Source organism: Ovis canadensis, chromosome 25 (genome assembly GCF_042477335.2).
Source record: "Ovis canadensis isolate MfBH-ARS-UI-01 breed Bighorn chromosome 25, ARS-UI_OviCan_v2, whole genome shotgun sequence".
In the NCBI taxonomy this organism is placed as follows: domain Eukaryota; kingdom Metazoa; phylum Chordata; class Mammalia; order Artiodactyla; family Bovidae; genus Ovis; species Ovis canadensis.
Genome location: NC_091269.1, coordinates 44205628 through 44225024, shown reverse-complemented (window position 1 = coordinate 44225024; position 19397 = coordinate 44205628).

The window sequence follows — 19397 nt, the reverse complement described above, 5'->3', positions numbered from 1 at the left end:
CAGGATAATGTGCCCTTGCGGCAAGGACCATGGTAGGGGTGTGCCTGTGTACTAAGGCTGTGCTTAAGCACACACCTATACACATACACACATGCACACTCATCCCTCCTCCTCCCTCAGGTGCTGGGATCCGTGGCTGGCTGCCTCTCTAGACTGAGCTCCGGGAGGATAGAAGTCCATGTCTGAACTGTCTTTTGGTCCCTAGCACAGTGCCTGGCACACTGGTCATTCATTCGTTTGTGTTCACCATGCACACAGTAGGTGTTCTTGTTGAATCAAACAAAAAGCCCAGGACAGAGAATCACAGCCCTTCTGGCTCCTATGGACAGCCTCCGGGCTCAGCTGATAGACCCCAGAAGGAAAGGGATGAGGGTTTCAAGTTTATCCCAGAGACAAGTACAGATGATAAGATGTATAAGTACAAGTACAGATGGTGTCCAGTCCACAGTGTCCAACCTCACCAAGCCACCCTCGGCCTCTAAGGTTCTGCAAAGTCCCTGCTCAGAGCAGCATCATAGGGGTTCCCCACAACCACAAGAGAACCTGCAGGCTTTCTTCCTTCCCCACCCCCTACCCCTGGCACCTGGGAGGGGGACGGGGACTGAATGTTGAAGAAGAGAAAAAAGGAAAGGACACAGCAGCCCTAGGTATACCCAGAAGAAGCCACTCTGCCTTTGGTCTCCAACCCCAGGCAGAAGGGAAGAATCAATTGAGCCAACACTCTCAGTGCAGACCGCCACAGAAGCCCCTGGAGTGGTCTGGACACTCAGAGCAGAAGCGCAAAATTCCCTGATAAAGAATCAATGGTCCCAGAACAGGATCTCAGAAACCAGATGGCTCAAGACCCACCCTTCCTCACCCAGCACCCCCACCAGCTCTGCCACCACCCACCTCCAGATGCACAAAACACCCAGAACACCCCCTTATCATCTAAAGTGGGGGCCCTGCAACAACCGTCTGCTTGCGTGTAAACACACGCATCCACACATACATGTGGATGTTTGCACATGTTTGCTCGTGTATGTTTGCAGAGATGTGAATGAGAATGTGCATGTTTGTGTGGGTATGTCTAGCGGGCATGAGTGTGGATGTCCAAGTGAGCATGTGTGTGTATGTGGGCAAGTGTAGCACACACATAGACTCACCCACCGCCATCCGAAACCAGGCAAGCTGCTACTGCAAAGGGTAGTAAACCACCCCATTACTCACGCTTCCAAGAGAATCACCAGTGGCCATCCACAGCCCCTCTGCCCAGGCAAGCAATTCCCAAATTCAGTCCCTGCAAAGAACCATAAGCTGTGCAAACATCCAGTTCCCTTGTGGGAACACTCAAGCCAAGAATTATTTCCTGACAGGCAGAAACAATTCGCTGGAAAGCAGAGGAGCTGGGTTCAAATCAACAGAGATGAGACTTGACAAAAGACGAGAAACAGGCCCTACTGCTCTTTCTGCTCCTCACTGCGTGCCAAGCCCGCCACAGGCTGGGGGACACTGGGCCCAGGGAATGGACAAAGTCAGGGAGGGTGCTGTTCTGGCTCTGCTCCCCCGTATTGCCAAGACTGGGACCCACATGGGCCCTCCAGGACAGGTGTCTTGGAACCTGCGTTCTCCCCTGAGAGCCAGGTGGTCTCTGAGCCCCAACACAGAACCCTTCCCCTTTGCCCCGGCTGCCCCTCCAGGCCCACTGTCCCACCACCAGCATCCAGCAGCCCTCCGCTGTTCGGGCCCTTCCCTCTGCCGTGCAGGGCTGAGACCCAGGCTCTGAGGAGGGCTGACTTGCCCTGGACCTAACCTTGGCAGTTTTACCACCAAGAGACCCCTCCCCTAAAAGTCACCATATTTCTCCAAGTCTTCTTTTCCTCGTTTGTAAAATGGTATGAAGAGCTGTTCATGCCTCCAGAAAATGTCTGGAAGATTAGAGAGCCTGGCTCTCAACCGGTGCTCGCACTCGGCAGGAGCTCACTGACTAAAGCTATTGTTATCATTATTGTTATTACCACCTGAACTCACACTCTGACCCAGTCTCAAACCTGCCAGGGCTAAGAGGCTCTTTGAGGCTGAGTTCAGGTTATTCCTCCTCCAGGCATCCTTCCTTGTTCCCAGGATCTCGGTTTGCTCTGAACTCCTTCCCCCTCACCTCTAGGCAGGAAGCAGGGACCTGAGCATTCCTACTTGGCACAAGATACATGGCCAATAATTGACATTATATTAATAATTATCAGCAGGATTATTAATTTCATTGGTTGGCTTTCCTTTGGGTCTAGGTCCAAGGATAGTATCTCCTATCTCCCAAATTCACACACTAGGTTCAAACTTTTTTGACAGAGATTCAATGTAAGAAATACATTTTAGGGTATAAATCCAGAAAAATCAAAACTCTAATTTGAAAAGATACGTACACCCCAACGTGCACAGCAGCGCTGATTATAATAGCCAAGACATGGAAACAACTCAAGTGCCCATCAACAAACATTTAGGGACTTCCCTCGTGGTCCAGTGATTAAGAATCCGCCTGCCAATATGAGGACACGGGTTCAATCTCTGGTACAGGAAGATCCCACAAGTTGTGGTGTAGCTAAGCCCTGGCACCACAAATAGAGAAGTCCCAGCTCACTACAACAGTGAGAAGCTCACTACAGCAATGAAGACCCGTATGTGCGTGCCCAGGCGCTCAGGCGTGTCTGACTTTTTGCAACCCCGTAGACTGTAACCCATGAGGCTCCTCTGTCCATGGAAGTTTTCAGGCAAGAATCCTGGAGTGGGTTGCCATTTCCTCCTCTGGAGGAATCCCTCTTCCTGACCCAGGGATTGCACCAGAGTCTCCTGCATCTCTTGCTTGGGCAGGAAGATTCTTTACCATCGAGCCACCTGGGAAGCTGACAAAGGCCTAGCACGGTTATAAAATAAATTCAAAAAATTAAAAAAAAACCCAGACATTTGGCTTAAGAAGATGTATACTTATACAATGGAATATTACTCAGCCATAAAACAAAATGAACAATTGCCACTTGCAGCAATGTGGATGGAATGTTATACTTAGTGAAGTCAGAAAAAGACAAATACTGTGCAATACCACTTATACATGGAATCTGAAATATGATACAAGTGAACCTATACACAAGACAGAAACAGACGCACAGACATTGAAAACAAACTTATGGTGACCAAAGTGGGAGGGAGAGAGGGACAAATTAAGAATATTTGTTTGAATAACAAATTCAAACTACTATACACAAAATAGATGAGCAACAATGATCTACTATATTCAACATCTTATAACCTATAGTGGAATAGAATCTGAAAATATATATATATAGCTAAATCACTTTGCTGTATTAATACAAGATTATCATGGCCTATAACCAACACAATATTGTAAACCAATTATACATATGTATATACACATACAAATATATATACACGTATCTATGTACTGTATATATGTATATATATATTTAGTTTGGGACCACCAGCTACACAGAGACATAAATATATAAAAAATGCTTAGCTTTACTACATGTGATGCACGCTGATACTTTCTAATGTATCCTATCCTGTTTCTTTTTGTTTTTACTGATTACAGTGCACAAAACTGATTTTATCTGTGACCTGCAGCTGGAAAATGCTTCAAAGAACAATAAGGTCCCGAGGGCAAGAGAACCTGGAGGCCTACCTCAGCACCACTCAGAACCTGACTATAAGAGTGCCCAGGACAAGTGGAAGGAGGGTGATTCTATCTCCAGAACATTCCTCAAGTACTGCAAAGAGAGTGCTCCATCAGAAGAAAAAGAGAGAAAAGGAAAAAGGAATCCTGGTTCATCCATTCAACAAATATCCCATTCATTCACTGTCAGTCAACGAACATTTACAGAGCCCCTTCTCTATTCCAAAACCTTGGCCTTGAGCAGTGAATGAGGCAGACAAGGTCCTGCCTTCATGAGGCTGACATTTTAGTAGAGTGGGGGCAGGGGATACAATAAAGAAGCAAATATTAATAACAACAGAAGCAAGATCATTCCCAAGTGACTTAGCTAGGAAGAAAATAATACAATAGAATAGTAAAGAAAAGTGTGCTGGGGGGGCCGTGTCTCCAACCTCAGGTACCCATGATGCATCCCTCACTCACCTGAGCTGTTGATTGGTTGAGGGACCTAAATGGGATGATGACTTCAAAGTACTTGGCACTGTCCTGGCACAGGGCGGCTTTTATGTTCATCATTATTGGATGGATAACCATGGTTGAAGGCAGGCTGTGATAATGTTCTGCAAAGTGTAAGGTTGAACTGGGGTTCAGAGGAGGATGAGGGGACAGTGCGGGCTACAGCGCAAGCCCAGGACCCACGCATGTGCTGACCTGTCCCTCTGCACAGCCCAGCTGGCTGGTCTCTCCCTGTTTCCCAAGCCACAGCTCCCTACTTCCACCTCCCCGCACAGTTCAGCCCAGCCCAGTTGGAGCTGTAACCTCTCAAGGCTGGGGCACTGAAAGTTAACTTCTTTCCTTCCCAAGCCACACAGGGACAGATACCTAGCAGCCTCCACCACCCTACCCTACACCTCTGTAGACTCTTGCTGATCAGGCCACACCTGCCCGGGGAACATGGGTGCTGACTCCCAGCAAGACAGCACAGGAGTAGAGATCTGAAGCCCAGCCCCTGGACATGCTGAAGGCTCTGGGTCTGTTCAGTGGGGGCAGAGACGGCTCAGCGGCAGGACACTGTCTTCTGGTCCCCACGGGGCTATCAGGAAGAGAGTGAGGATTTGCCTCAGGTGAGCTGCTCAAGGATCTGAGCTCCAAGCAGCAATGTTGAGTACCTACTATGTGCCCGAACCTGGGCTCAGGGAGAAGACCCCACTTTGCCAGAGGTGCTCACAGGTCTGCAGGGCAGGCAGACCAGTAAACTGATCTTTCAAAATGATGTTTCCTGCAGGGTAGAGTGGGAACTGGGGTACTGGGGATCAAGCTAGTTCAGACTGGAAGTGGATGTCCTACCAGCTCAGTGATGTAAAGAGATCTGTTTTGACTTTGGCATCAGACAGACTTGAGTTTGAATTCCAGTTCTGCCACTTCTGAGCTATATGAACTCAGGCAAGTTTTCTGAGCTTTTATGAGCCTCTGTTTCCATATCTAGAAAATGAGGATTGGGACTTCCTTGGCAGTCCAATGGTTGAGATTCCGCACATCCACCACAGGGGACTCGGGTTAGATCCCTCGGTTAGGAAGATCCCCTAGAGAAGGAAATGGCAACCCACTCCAGTATTCTAGCCTGGGAAAGCCCATGGACAGAGGCGCCTGTCCATGGGGTCGCAAAGGGTCAGCCATGACTTAACGACTAAACAACAGGGAACTAAGATGCTGCATGTTGCATGGTGAGGCCAAAAAAAAAAAAATCTTATAAAATGAGGATAGTCATACACATTTTGATAAGATTTTGAGATTAGGTTGGAGAAGGAAATGGCAACCCACTCCAGTACTCTTGCCTGGAAAATCCCACACCAGGTTCCTCTGGTAGATTACAGTCCATGGGGTCACAAAGAGTCAGACACGACTAAGCAACTTCACTTAAGATTAGGTGAACTAAAAAAAAAAAAAGATTAGGTGAACTAACAAACTCAAAACCCTTACTAGCTGTCCAAGAAGAAGCTCAGTAACATAACAGTAGTTATGGCTGCTAGCATCATCAGAAGATCCCCTCCAAGGACTTTCCTGATGGTCCAGTGGTTAAGACTCCGAGCTCCCAAGGCAGGGGGCCCAGGTTTGATCCCTGGCCAGGGAACTAGATTTCATATGTTGCAATTAAAACCTAATGTAGCCAAGTAAATAAAAAATAAATATTAAAAAAGAGAGGGAGAAAAGAAGATCCCCTCCGAGGTGTCTCCCTCTGCCTTCACCTCCTCCCTTCTCCCCCTCCCCTACTTGCATAGTGCCTCCCAAATGCGCAGAGAATCCCCTCCCCCACTGCTATCAGTAAGAAGTGCCCAGTGGCCTTCTGCCGGGTCTCACTGCAGAATCCCAGGCCCTGGACACTAAAACTAATGAGGCGGGGTGGGATGGAGGGGGCCGCAAGGGGATCTGCCAAACCTTGCAGCAGGAAGACCATCCATCCCTGAATAAACAGGCTGTCACCCCTTCCCTCCCACTCTCCCTCTCCCTTAAATAACCCAGATCTGTTGCCCAGTTGTATCCAAGCAACACCACTCAGGCTCCCAAGGATGTCTCTCTCTGTCAGAGCCATTTGTGAAGATGCTGCAGGGGAGGGGGGCGGGGCAGGGGTCAAGGGAGCCACAGCGGCCCGGCAGCATCTTCCCAAGGCCTTCGTATGGCAACGAGACCCTGGTCCCCACGAACAGAGCTCCTGGGCTGACCCCTCACCAGATCAGTGGGCAGGGAGGTGTCTTGCTTACCAGCAACATTCCAGAAGAGGCCAAGACCTCCCAGACACACAGGGAAGATCCCAGACTCCCTAAAGCTTGGGACACATGGGAACTAGGGAAGGGCCTTGGCAAGAAAATTGGCCCAGGCCCAGCCTTCTGAGGTCTAGTCTTGGTGCCAACATTCACAGGCTGTGTTTTTCCAACCAGGTCACCCACCCTCTCTGAGCCTCAAAGAAATCTTTATGCCAAAAGAGGATAGGGAAGGGACATGCTCACACTTTTTGATAGCATCTGTCCACATGACGCATGCACAGACTCTTCGCCCCAGCAATTCCACGTCTAGGAATTTAGCCTAGAGATGTACCCACACAACCTAGATTAACAACCGCATAGAGTTATTCCTCGTTTGAGATGGTGCAAGATTGGAAACAAGTGATGAGTCTGCGGACAGAGAGATGATAGGCTGGATAAACTCTGGAACACCCAGGAAACTGGAAATGCCATACAGATATTTGAAAACACGAGGCAGATGTATGCGGGCTGACAGAAAATGATCTCTAGAGCTGGGAGTGAAGTTCAGGAGTGGACACTGACAGAGACAGTGGGGGCACTGTGGTCTGGACGGTGGTGCCGGAGCCAGTCCTGGCATCCATCTCTAAGGGAATAGATAAGTCACACAGACTCCAGCCACAGAATCCCGTTCAACAGAAACACCCAACAATCCAGGTGCACACACAAAAATGTGCAACGAGCTTGAAAACAGTATCCTGTGATAAAATAGTAGAGCTGGATTAGCCATACAATACCCATTGATGTAAAGTAACCACGGTCATACACAGAAAAATCACCATAGTTTTTTTTTTTTTTGAATGAGAATGTGTACATTAGGCAAAAACGTTTATCAGACACGCTACCACAGGCACCTATGAGAAAAAGGAATGTGAGGAAGGGGACACAAAGCAAAGAGGACTGTAAGAGAAAGGCCTTGCATGTACTGATGATGGTATTTTAAGGAAATTTACTTACTCAACTCTGCAGCTGAGGTGAGAAGGAAGGAGAGACGCAGGGAGGGAGGAGAGAAAATTGAAGGACAGAGTCTCATATTCTAGCACCTAAGGAGCTGCATAGATATTGCCCCTCAAGGTCCACTGGGATTGGTTCCAAGACCCACTGGGTATCAAAATCTGCAGATGCTCAGATCCCTTATATAGTAACAGCCATATCAGCTGTACACACAGTACTATCAGCTCATGCGGATACGGACGGTTGCCTATTTGTATGTACACACATAAACTACAGTTGGCCATTGACACAGGGGTCTGAACTGCAGGGTACCACTTATATGTAGATTTTTTTTCCATGAATACATACTACAAGATTCATGGTTGGTTGAGTCTGGAGATGGAGAACAGCGGATACCGCTAGGGGCTGGCTATAAATTAAATGACACTACGATTTTTGACTGCAAGGAGGTGGGTACTCCTAACCTCTGCAATGTTCAAGTCAATTGTACATTAAATGTCTCTGAAGGACAGATAAGAAATTGGTGATTTTAGTCACCTCCAGGGATCTGGGGCTTCCCAGATAGCTCAGTTGGTAAAGAATCAGCCTGCAGTGCAGGAGACCCCAGTTCAATTCCTGGGTCGGTAAGATCCTCTGGAGAAGGGATAGGCTACCCACTCCAGTATTGCAGGGCTTCCCTTGCGGCTCAGCTGGTAAAGAATCTGCCTGCAATTCAGGAGACCTGGGTTCAATCCCTGGGTTGGGAAGATCCCCTGAAGAAGGGAAAGGCTACCCATTCCAGTATTTTGGCCTGGAGAATTTCATGGATGTGTAGTCTGTGGCTTGCAAAGAGTCGGACACAACTGAGCGACTTTCATTTTCTTTCCAGGGAACTGGGTGCCTGGAGGGAAGCTTTTCACTGCATACCTTCTTGTGCATTTGAATTCTGTTCCACATGGATGTGTTATCCTACTTTTAAATAATGACAACAATTCTCAGCTGATAGGTTTGTATACATGAGGTTAATCCCTGGAAGGCTACCAAAGATGCTGGGAAGAGGGCTCAGCCCTTGTAGGATAGTTGAGGCCTGGGGAAGGGAAGCAGGAGGCTTGGGGAGGAGAATCAGACCTGCCCTCCACTCACTATCCTTTTGTAGTTGTTTTGTTTTTTTTAAACCCTGGGCATCTATGATAAAGTCTAATAATTGTCATTTTCATAATTTTTTTTTGTATGTGCCATGCAGCTAGTGGGATCTTAGTTCTAAGACCAGGGATCAAACCTGGGACCTTGGCAGTGAGAGTGCAGAGTTCTAACCACTAGATCACCAGGGAATTTCCTCATAAATGTCATTTAAAATTTTCATTTTGAACACTTTATATATGCACAAAAGTAGAAAACAGCATATTCGACTCTATATACCCACTATCACATATGACAGTTATCAAGATTCTGCCACACTTGCTTCATTTACCATTAGCTTTTTTTTTCTCTTTTGGTTTTCTTTCTGGAGTATTTTAAAGCAACCCCCAGATATCACACAATTTCACTCCAACCTCCATCAGAATATGATGGATAGAATAAACACATCTTAAAGACATAAAGTGTCAGAGGCCAGACCTAGAGGGACTCCCCCCCCCCCCTCAACCCGTACAAGATTTCTGAGGGTTAGTGGTCCCTGTCTCTGCTTGACTGTCCCCAGAGACAAGGGGCTCACTCCTGACCCAGTTTCCTTCTTTGTCCTGATGGCCTAGAGTTAGGCTTCTCAAAGTGGCAGACACCTCCCCCCTCCGCACTCCCTTTGTTGTCTTGGAGGCACCCAGCCATGAGCAGGAGCAGCTCGAAGCCACAGAGTAATAGCCCAGCTCATTAGAGTCCCTTCCTTTCCAAAACAAACTCAGAAGCAGAATGGCATGCTACGCACAGTCCTGTTAACTGGAGGCCGCTGAACACCTGCTGGTTTAGAAGGCCTCTCTGGACACCCCCATCTCCCACAACCGCCCCCTAGGCCATCTGAGACAGACATTCACTGTCCGTGCAGTCAGGGGTAAAACTGGGACCAGAACCAGGCAGTTGTTCCCAGCCGACGTGTGCGTTTGAATCACCCGCGGGAGGGGCTCGACCACAGGTTCCCAGGCACCACTCCCGCCCTCCTAAGCCAGGGTGTCCAGGGCTGGGGCCTGGGAAAGCCCCCTGGGTGGTTCTAAGGCAACAGTCAACTGTCTGGTGTTTGGGAACCACTGGGGCAAATGACTCTTAAGCCTTCTTCCACTTCCATGGGCCAATCCAACTCTTAGCAGCCTGCCTTTGTACCGAGATTCTGGCCTGCCCCCTGACCAAGCCAGGGTGTAGTGTTCCCACCTGAATATGGCAGGGGACTAGGTGATGCCATCCACGCTCAAGAGCGTGCTGACCAAGGCTCAGAGGGGCATAGGCAATCTCCCAAATCCAGGGTGTTTTCTGAAGCCAGAAGCACAGATTGAGAGATGGCAGTTCGCCACTGTCCCTGCATGGTCCTTCCCCTGCAGGGGAAGGGAGACACTGAGTGTTTCCTTTGTGCCACAGTTCACATGCAAGAACCCACTGCAGCCTCATCCCGCCCCCTGAGGCAGGAGGCATCTTCTCCTCCTTCCTTACCTCCTCCCTAGCAGGTAAGGAAATGCAGGCTCCATGAGAGGCAATGATCTGCCCCAGGGCACATGGCTGGTAAGAGACCGAGCTGGGATTCACAACAGGCAACCTGACTTCAAAGCTCCCCTTTCCAAGTGGAGAAGTGTATATGACTAACTGATCCACTTTGCTGTACAGCAGAAACTAACACAGCATTGTTCATCAGCTACGTGCTGAGTCACTTCAGTCGTGTCCGACTCTTTGAGATCCAATGGACGGTAGCCCGCTAGGCTCCTCTGTCCATGGGATTCTCCAAGCAAGAATACTGGGGTGGGTTGTCCTTTCCCCCTCCAGGAGATCTTCCTAAGCCAGGGGCTGAATCTGCATCTCCTGTGTCTCCTGCATTGGCAGGCAAGTTCTTTACCACTAGCGTCACACAGTCCATGCGGTTGCAAAGAGCTGGACATGACTGAGTGACTAAGACACACACATACACCCCAATAAAAATATTTTAAAATGAAGCTTCCCTTTCCTAACCACAACAAAAGCTCCGGGACCCCACTGGGCTCAGCCACTGACCAGGAGCCCAGGGAGGTGGTGGCCTCCATGTGAGTGCAGCAGTGGATCCCCAAAGCGGGGGGTGGGGAGATGAGCTGAGGGCAGTCAGCTAACTGCATCCCGCAGCAAGTTCACCACAAGGAGCTCGGCATGGCGCACCTCGAGGCTGCCACAGCTGCATGGCCCATCGGCTTCCCTGTCCCCTCCATCACTAGGCAGTGAGCTTCCAGAAGGAACGCCCACCGTTTATCACTGTGTTCCAGCCCAGGGCACGGCATATGCTGGGAGCTTAATAAGTGCTTGCATAATTGGCCAGGCCAACCCTCCAAACACTTCAGGACAGCTGCTTCCACTGTGAGAGGTAGTCTTGGGCAGAGGAAGCAAGAAAGTCCAGCCCTCTGTACCACACCATGCTTGGACTCAAGTCTGCTCTGAGTTACAAAGGTTATGCTCAGAATCACGGTGCTGGCTATTTTCAGCCACCCAGAGAGGTAAGTATCCCTCCTGTCTCCCCAGGCACTGAAGCTCGGAGTGGTGACATCACTCCTTCTGAGGGTGGCTCTCCTGACCCCAAAGCCTGCTGTGCCCCGTCCCCTGTAACAAGTCCACAAGAAGCCTTGGGCAGGGACCCCTCTGGGGGCAAGAGCAGGAAAACAGGAGTCCACACTTGGGCCTTGGGGAAAAGAAGTTCCTTAACCTTGCCTGGTACCCCTTACCCCACCTTCTTTCCAGTGAGACAGGCAGGCAACCCCTCCAACTGAGCGGAACGCCTAGAGGCCAGGCTTGGTAAGGGCCATGACTGGGCAGGTGGGGTGGACAGGGCCCCTGACCAGGCTTCTGGAGATTCAAGCCCTAATCGAGATACTGCCTTACCAAGTCAAGGAGCCTCTCTGGGCCTCAGTCTCCTTATCTGTAAAATGAGATAAATAATTCTTCCTTGCACATAAACACAGGTACTGTTCTCAGACCCCATCTGTGGTGAGACAAATTGCCCATTTAGTGGCAAGTGACAAACCTCAGACAGCTCTCAGATACTGACAGAAGGAACCCTACAGTCCTCCTTCCACAGAAAAACAGGGCTAATGGGCTCTTCGTAGGGATTAACCCAACTCCCCACCTCACCCACAAGTGCTCCCCACAATATCCAGTCCTTCACTGGCTGCTGAGTACTAGGTACTGCATTGGACTTCAGAGCCACAATCCCATGCCTCACTTTGGAAAAGCATAGTCCACTACCATCCTCATTTTTTGCAATGTGGCAACTGAGGCACAGAGAGGCTGACGAACTTGCCCAGTGTTCCCCAGCCATCGCTGACTCCAGAGCCCTTGAATTCAGCCTCCCGAGTACTGCCTGACTTTAATTGTCCCAGGGACGGGAGCTCATTCTCTAGGGAGACTTCTCTGCAGAGCTCTGATGACCTTAGAGCACCCCTCCTCCTCCTCCTCCTCCTCCTAACATGAATCTGACCTCCACCTCCCAGCCAGTCCCCAACTGGTCCTGTCTCCCCAACCCTGGAACACCAGTACACAGGTACATAGTTCTTCCTTTCAAATATTTGAGAAATGCCATCTCAGACCCTGATCACAGACTTCTCCAGCTAAACAACCCCAGGGCTTTCAAAGGTCCGTGGGAACTTCCGAGACCCAAAAAGGCCTTGGCTATTATTCTGTCTCCATCCCCCACCCCAGGGCTTTTTCCCAAGGGAGTCCAGAAGAGAATGAAACCCTTCTCTCTCTCTCTTCACTCAGCACCTCCCACCCCCCAACCCCTAGGCTGGTCTCCCAGCTCTGACTTCGCACCTAGCTGACATCTGTGGGCAGAAACCTGCCACAAGTCTCCTTCTGGAGCCTCCCCTTCCCCGCACCTCCCAGCCTGTGACCGCCCCTCCTTCAAATCTCTGAAGGGGGTGCAGCCTGAGCTGCTGCTGGCAGGAAGCAGTGAAGCAGTTAAAAATGCCCACTATCTGCAGAGAGAGAGGGAGAGGCCAGGATGGGGGTGGTGCAGGCAGCTAGAGGCTGGTGGGAACAGGACGCAGGATCAGGACAGGGCAGGGTCTGCTCAGGCAGGCACCCCAGTCTCTGCCACAAATCCCTGCCTTCCCCACTCATTTGTTTCACGTTCTCTTTCTTCCTCTCACAGCTTCTCCCTGGTCACTCAGAGACGCTAACCTCCCAACTCCCCTCCAACACCCACTATTCAAAATGTTAATGTTTAACGAGTACGGAATTTCACTTGAAAGTGAGGTATTAGTTGATCTGTTGTGTCCGATTCTTCGCGACTCCATGAACTTTAGCTCGTCAGACTCCATGCTTCTGTGAAATGAACATCTCTCCTGCCATTTCAGTAAACAAGAAATGTGTTCCATCTCTGGTCAGGGAACTAAAATCCCACATGCAGCGTGGCCAGAAAACAGTGGTTAAAATGGTTCAGTTCAGTTCAGTTCAGTCGCTCAGTCGTGTCCGACTCTTTGCGACCCCGTGAATCACAGCAGGCCAGGCCTCCCTGTCCATCACCATCTCCCGGAGTTCACTCAGATTCACGTCCATCATTTTATGCTATGTATACTTTACCACAATAATAATAAACACAGAATGGGGAAAATAATTGCCCCATCCCACCCCTCCCCCCCCAACACATGAAAGGGCTCCCCAAGAAGCTCGAGGTCATGATCTGAGTAGGAAGACCACTGTGTGGAGACAGAGACCCCTTAGAAAAAAGGGCACCTGTCAGGCCAGTGAGAGCCTGGAAACCCTGAGTTCCAACCCCCGGGCAGGGTTGGAAGTTACCAGAGGCACCAAGAGGCAGTGCCTGGCCCAAGGTCACACTGCAAGGTAACCATGAAGTTGAGGCTTGAGGTCCAGTGATCTGACCTAACCCTGAGCTGTGCTCAGCAGGGAAATGCGGGCCAGCTGGGGTCTGGGGGAGTTTAAAACAGAAGGCCCTAGGCTATTTCTCCCCACTGCTTCCCATCCTGCCTGGCACATCCTGCTGATGTGAGGAGCTCCTCAAGTTTCTCATTTCTGCAGGTTCTGCACTTGGCCTTTGCAGCTCTGCCCGGCACATAGAGCTTTCACCACCCTGGGTGGTGGCATGCCATGGAGGATTAGGGCGTCAGCATCAGACAAACCTGCCCAAGTCCTGATTCTACCTGTATATATATATGCTTCTAGACTAGGCCCCTCATCTGTGAAATGGCCACAATAATGTCTAATTTGTAAGGTTCTTTTGAGAATTAGAATAGATGATATAATACATTTGAAGGGCCTAAAACACAGTAGGTGCTTAAAAAATATTTTTTCTCTCCTCTTCCCCACCAGGGGCCCAGAACCTTCTGCCTAGAACAAGTGGTACAAAAACGGTCAGCAGTAGGACTTCCCTGGTGGGCCAGTGGCTAAGACTCTGTGCTGCCAGTGCAGGGAGCCTGGGTTCAATCCCTGGTTAGAGAACTAGATTCCACATGCTGCAACCAAGAGTTTACATGCCAACTGAGATCCAGTGCAGCCAAATAAATATTTTATAAATAAATAAAGCTACCCTTAAAAAAAAAAAATGGTCAGCAGCCTTCCCCCTCCCCCCTAACCCTGCCACTGATTGCCTGGGTAACCTGGCAAGCCCATTCCCTTCTCTGGTCCTGTTCTTCCACCTGCAAAATGAAAGAGCTCACTGACCCTTCACCAGTGTATATAACATCCCAAAAAGGATGTATATAATACCTGGTTGGGCATGCCATTTACAAGGATGTTCTTAGCAGCATTATTCAGGATAGCCCAAAGATATTCATATGTAGACAACTCCAGTAGCCATCAAGAGAAGAGTGGATGAATTGCGGTGTGACGGCATAATGAAGACTTCCTAGCAAATAAGATGAATGACCTACAGACACAGCAGCAGCAGCATGGACGAACATCAGACTTGAGAGTGAAAAGAACTAGATCAAATGAAAACCGCAGCATAAGATTTCATTGTTTGGGGAAAGTCCTAAGACAGGCAAAACTAGCCTATGATGATCAATGGCAGAGGGGTGGCCACCTCTGGGTAAAGGCCAACAGTGACTGGGGGGAGCTGTGGGAACCTTCTGGGGCGCTGGGAATGTTCCATGTCTTGATCTGGATAGGGGTTACACAGATGTGTACCTCTGTGAAAATTCATCCAGTTATGACTTCAAATCAGTGCACTTTATGTATTATGTTTCATCATCCCCTTCACCCACTAAGTTCCAGCCTAACTTCTTTCAGTTCCTCAGACTAGCCAGCTGTGGTCCCTCCTCCGGGTCTTTGCACTACCTGATCCCTCTTCCTAGGATGTTCTTCCTCCCAATCTTCCTTCCTTCCACTTAGGTCTTTGCTCACCTGCCATCTCTTTGGAAAGGCCGCCCCTGTTGCCTGCACCTAGAGCAACCTTTCATTCTCTTGCTATTTCATTCCCCTGTTAAAATTCTCAGCACAGCACCCATCACTGATGCTTTCCTTGTTCTGGCTGTTTGTTTATTGGTTTTCTCTCCCTACTAGGATGTCAGCACCTGACAGTGAGAACATGTCTATCTGAGTTCAAATCTTGGTTCCATCCAGAGCAATGGCTGGCACACAGTAGATACTAAAATTTGTGGGATGAACAGGCCATTTTTAGAGAAGGTCAGATTATGTCTCAAAAATTTACCCTTCAAGGTGGGGAGAGGGAATTCATTTTTGTGTGTTTTCATTCACCCCACAAACAGAGAGAAGTCAATGAGGCGCTGGCACAACCCTCTGGGGCGTCTGAGGGAAGACCCAGAGTGAGTGGCTGGCTCAGCCTCCCAGTTCCCAGGGCAGGGAGACTGGTGGGCTTTGGGTGTGGCCACGGCTGCTCATGCCAGCTGAACGTCTAAGCAGCAGGAGAGCCTGTGCTTTGGCAGGAAGCCACCCCCTTTAAAGAGCCAGACAGCTCAGCCAAAGCCCAGCCACTGTCCTGCCTGCAGGCCTAGTCACCCGCTGCCATGGCAACTGTCCTGCCAAGCCACTGGCACTGAATGCAGGGGGCAGAGTGCCAGGAAGGCAACAGGGCATCTGCTGGGCTCCCCTGACCTGGCAAAGGAGGCACCGTGGCCTGCCTGAGCCCACAGCTGGAAGAGGTGTGTGTTGCTATTGTGTTTTTCCCTGCATGTGTGTGTGTGTGTGTGCTATGCACAAGCACAGGTGGTCTCTCCCACATCTGAAATGGGGATTCCGTAGTGGGTAAAGAATTGTTCAATAGTAAAAAACTGTCATTCACTGATCATTTACTACACACAGGTACCATCCTAAATACTTGCCATGTATTTCCTCATTCTAGTCTCAAAACACCCTATGAGACAGGAACTATTTCCGTTTTTACAGAGGAAGAAAATAAGGCACAAAGCGGTTAAGTAATCCACCCAAAGTCTCACACTACTAAGCAGTAGAGCAAGCACTGGAACCCAGAAATCAGGTGCCAAAACCTTAACTTCCCAGGCGGCACTAATGATAAAGAACCAGCCTGCCAATGCAGGAGGCATAAGAGACGTGGGTTCACCTGCTAAGTCGGGAAGATCCCCTGGAGGAAGGCATGGCCACCCACCCCATTATTCTTGCCTGGAATCCCATGGACAGAGGAGCCTGGCAGGCTACAGACCACAGGGTCGACTGAAGCAACTTGGAATGGCCCGCAGTCAGGCTCCGAGCGTTAATGTTCACCTCCAGGGGCACCCTCTGTCCTTGAGATTGAGTCATTTGCTTTTCTCGAGTTCTGCACAGGCACCAAGGAAAAAGAAAGGGGTTTGATCTGGCCTCTACAGGAGAAGCCTCTAGCAGGAGAGTTGCCACTAGCCCCCTGTAGGAGATGAGGGTAAACATAACCATGATGTGCAACCTCAAGACTCAAAGAAGTGAGCAGAGTGCAGAGGGCTCCGGGGCAGGGGCTGGGGGAGGTTGGAGAATGGAAGGAGGGAAGCCCTCCTGGAGCCAGGGAACTGATGCAGTTCGGCCCTGGAGCGCCACCTGCTGGAAAAATGGCAGCAGGACAGCCTCCGTGGCTGGCCTCTTTTCTTCACAACAGTTATTTCTCTAGCAGCATGCTAAGTGCAGGGATGCAGAATAACCCAGATGTTAAACCCAACACCCTTGGTGCTTTCAGTATTCTGCGAGAGGCAGACATGAACCAACAGCCCCCAAGTAAAGGTGTAACCATAGCTGACAATAAGCACCCTGAAGGAAAAATACAGGGCGCTCTGAGGAAGTGTGAGGTCACCTTTAGATAGGGTGGCAGGGGAAGGTTTCTCCAAGGAGGTTGTATTTAAGCAAAGACTTGAAGGCTATTCGGTGTTTGCCAGGCAGAGTGGGAGAAAGGGCATTAAGGCAGAGGGGGTGGTGAGGGCAAAGGCTCATCAGATTCTAGGAACTCAAAGAGGGCTGAAGGCAGCTCAGGTTGAGGGCAAGGGGGCCTGAGACCCAGGCTTCAGGAGCTTGTATCGATCCCGAGGCAGCGGGAGCTCTGGGGGTTTTATTGACGGAAGTGCTACAGCCCTGTGCGCACCGCGGCCGCTCCTGGGAGGAGTGGACCTTGGGAACCAGCCAGGGGGCCCAGGCGAGAGATGAGCCCAGCTTCAGCAATCCTCCACCCCCACCGCCCTGGGCAGTGTGGCAAAGGAAGCAGACAGACCAGGTACCAGGAAAGACCACTTGTTACGGGGCCTGAACCTTAAGCGGTCAGGGGAGGGGGTTTTGAAGGAAAGAACACAAAAATACAAATACAACTGAGGCCTGGGGGCCTTGGAAGGGTGTGCAGCTCACTCTCCTTAGCGTCAAGGTAGCTGAACTCCAGCTGCCTTCACCTCTCGGTACTCGCACCTGCCCTGCACTAAACGAGATAACTGTGCAAAGCGTTCTGTTGGTGGGTCTCCAGGTGAGCTCTGACAAACTGTGGTGGTAGCTACTGGTAACTGGGCTCCCCTGGGGTCGGCAGTCTCAGACACACTGTGGAGGACAAGAAGGTGGTGGCGACCCACCCCACCCCAGAGCCAGCCTGGCACCAAGTAGGGGCTGTGCAGACGTCTCTGAGCCATAACTTCCTTCCAGGGCCCCCAGCTTAGAGAGTGGGCACATGCCCCCCACCCCCCAATCCCCACCCGCAAAGCAGGAGAATTGGGCCCAGAGAGGGGACGGGATAGATGGGAAGAGGACACATCCCGCTGACCCCCGAGCCTCGACCACTCGGCCCAGGTCGGGGGTCACTCCGGAGGGTCCCTCTTTCGCGGGGCTCCTGTCCGGGACCCCAGGATGCACAGAGCCTCGGAGCTGCCAGAGAAGCGGCGCCAAGTGGTGGACCCGAGGCGCTCAGATCCGGACCTAGAGAGGGGGCGGCCGGCTGCTCGGCTCACCTCCGCTCACTCACCGGCTGTCTCCTTTCTCTTCCCTCAAGCCACAGCCGCCTCTGCCGCTCTGCTCACTGGCTGCTGAGCCCTCCTCCCAGCCGCCTCGGCCGGCAGCGGCCAGACTCGCCGGCAAGACTGGGCACCGCCCCGCACACATTCCCTTTAGGACCGTCCTCCACGAATAAGAGAGCAAAACCAGAGGCAGGCACCCACGGTAAAGGGCACGGCTTCGAACCCAAGTCCAGGGCTCCTTTCCTTTGCCTCAGCCACCTCCCCGTGACAGCAAGCAACTTGTCTGGGAAAGCAAGTTCTGTTAAGAAAAGTGCTCTTTTTCAGTCCCATCTATTAGCACCTGTTGTACACCGGGCACTGAACGCAGGGGTCCAGAGGAGACTTCTGTCCTCTAGACGCTCATTATCTAAGAGGAGGTGGGTAATAGGGGGCATGATATGAGGGTCCTGAGAGAGGGCTGATCGGACTGGAGAAACCTCAGCTGGCTTCCTGGTGGAGGCAGTCTTTTTAAATGAGCAATATTTATTTCTAGATAGTGGTGAAGGATGCCTATTGGCTGAAAAGACGTTCAGGTTACATGAAAGAAGCTGTTTACAGAACAGTTCACACAGTGGATTGTTCTAAGTAAAAGATGTATGTGCACATAAACGCCTGAGGTGGGGGTGGGGTGGAGCAGGACCGGAAGGACATACCCAGAATACTAACCAGGGTTACATGTGGATTGCCGAATAAGAGAGGATTTTTCTTTTTCTCTCTGTACTGTTATGTAGTAAATTTTCTTCAGTGAATATACATTACATTAATGTATATTACAAGCACAATATATAACTAAGGGGAAAATTTTTGTTAACATTTCATCAACTGGTTAGGATGAGGAGAGGAGGAAGAAGCTGCAAAGCCCACCTGGGCAGGACCTGAATGTCAGGAAACACTTTCACCCACAGGGCTCAGAGCTCCACCAAGTCCACGACGGCCAAGTGGGGGACAGAGCCAGGGGCCATCCCAGATGTAGAAAGCGAGGCCACCTGGCCATGCTGGTCCAGCTTGAGCTGAGAGGAGGGCCTAGCCCCGCCCTCCACACACACACACACACACCCTCCTGTCAAGTCTAACTGGTACTGACTTAGACCAACACCCTCTCCCCCTCCCACCCTGCTCTTCGGGAGTTTTCAAGACTGATCTTCCAGTCTGGGCAGGGCCCTCTTACCAGTGGGAAGGAACACAGTTCTGAGGGGTACAGTCCACAGGGAGGATGGAAAGGGGAGCTGAGGGCTGGGGTGGGAGTGGGGAGGGCAAAGTGCTGGGAGCCAGGAGTAGGCTGGGAAGGGGCATTGGGCCAGGGTCTCCCTGGGAGGGGAATCAGTGTGGCCAAGACTGGATCTGGGGAAGCAGAGCCTCCCTCAAGCCACATGACCCTGGTCCTCAGGCTCTGAAACAGCAGGAGGGGTTGTCAGCTCTCTGTCGAGAGTGACTGGGGCGTGG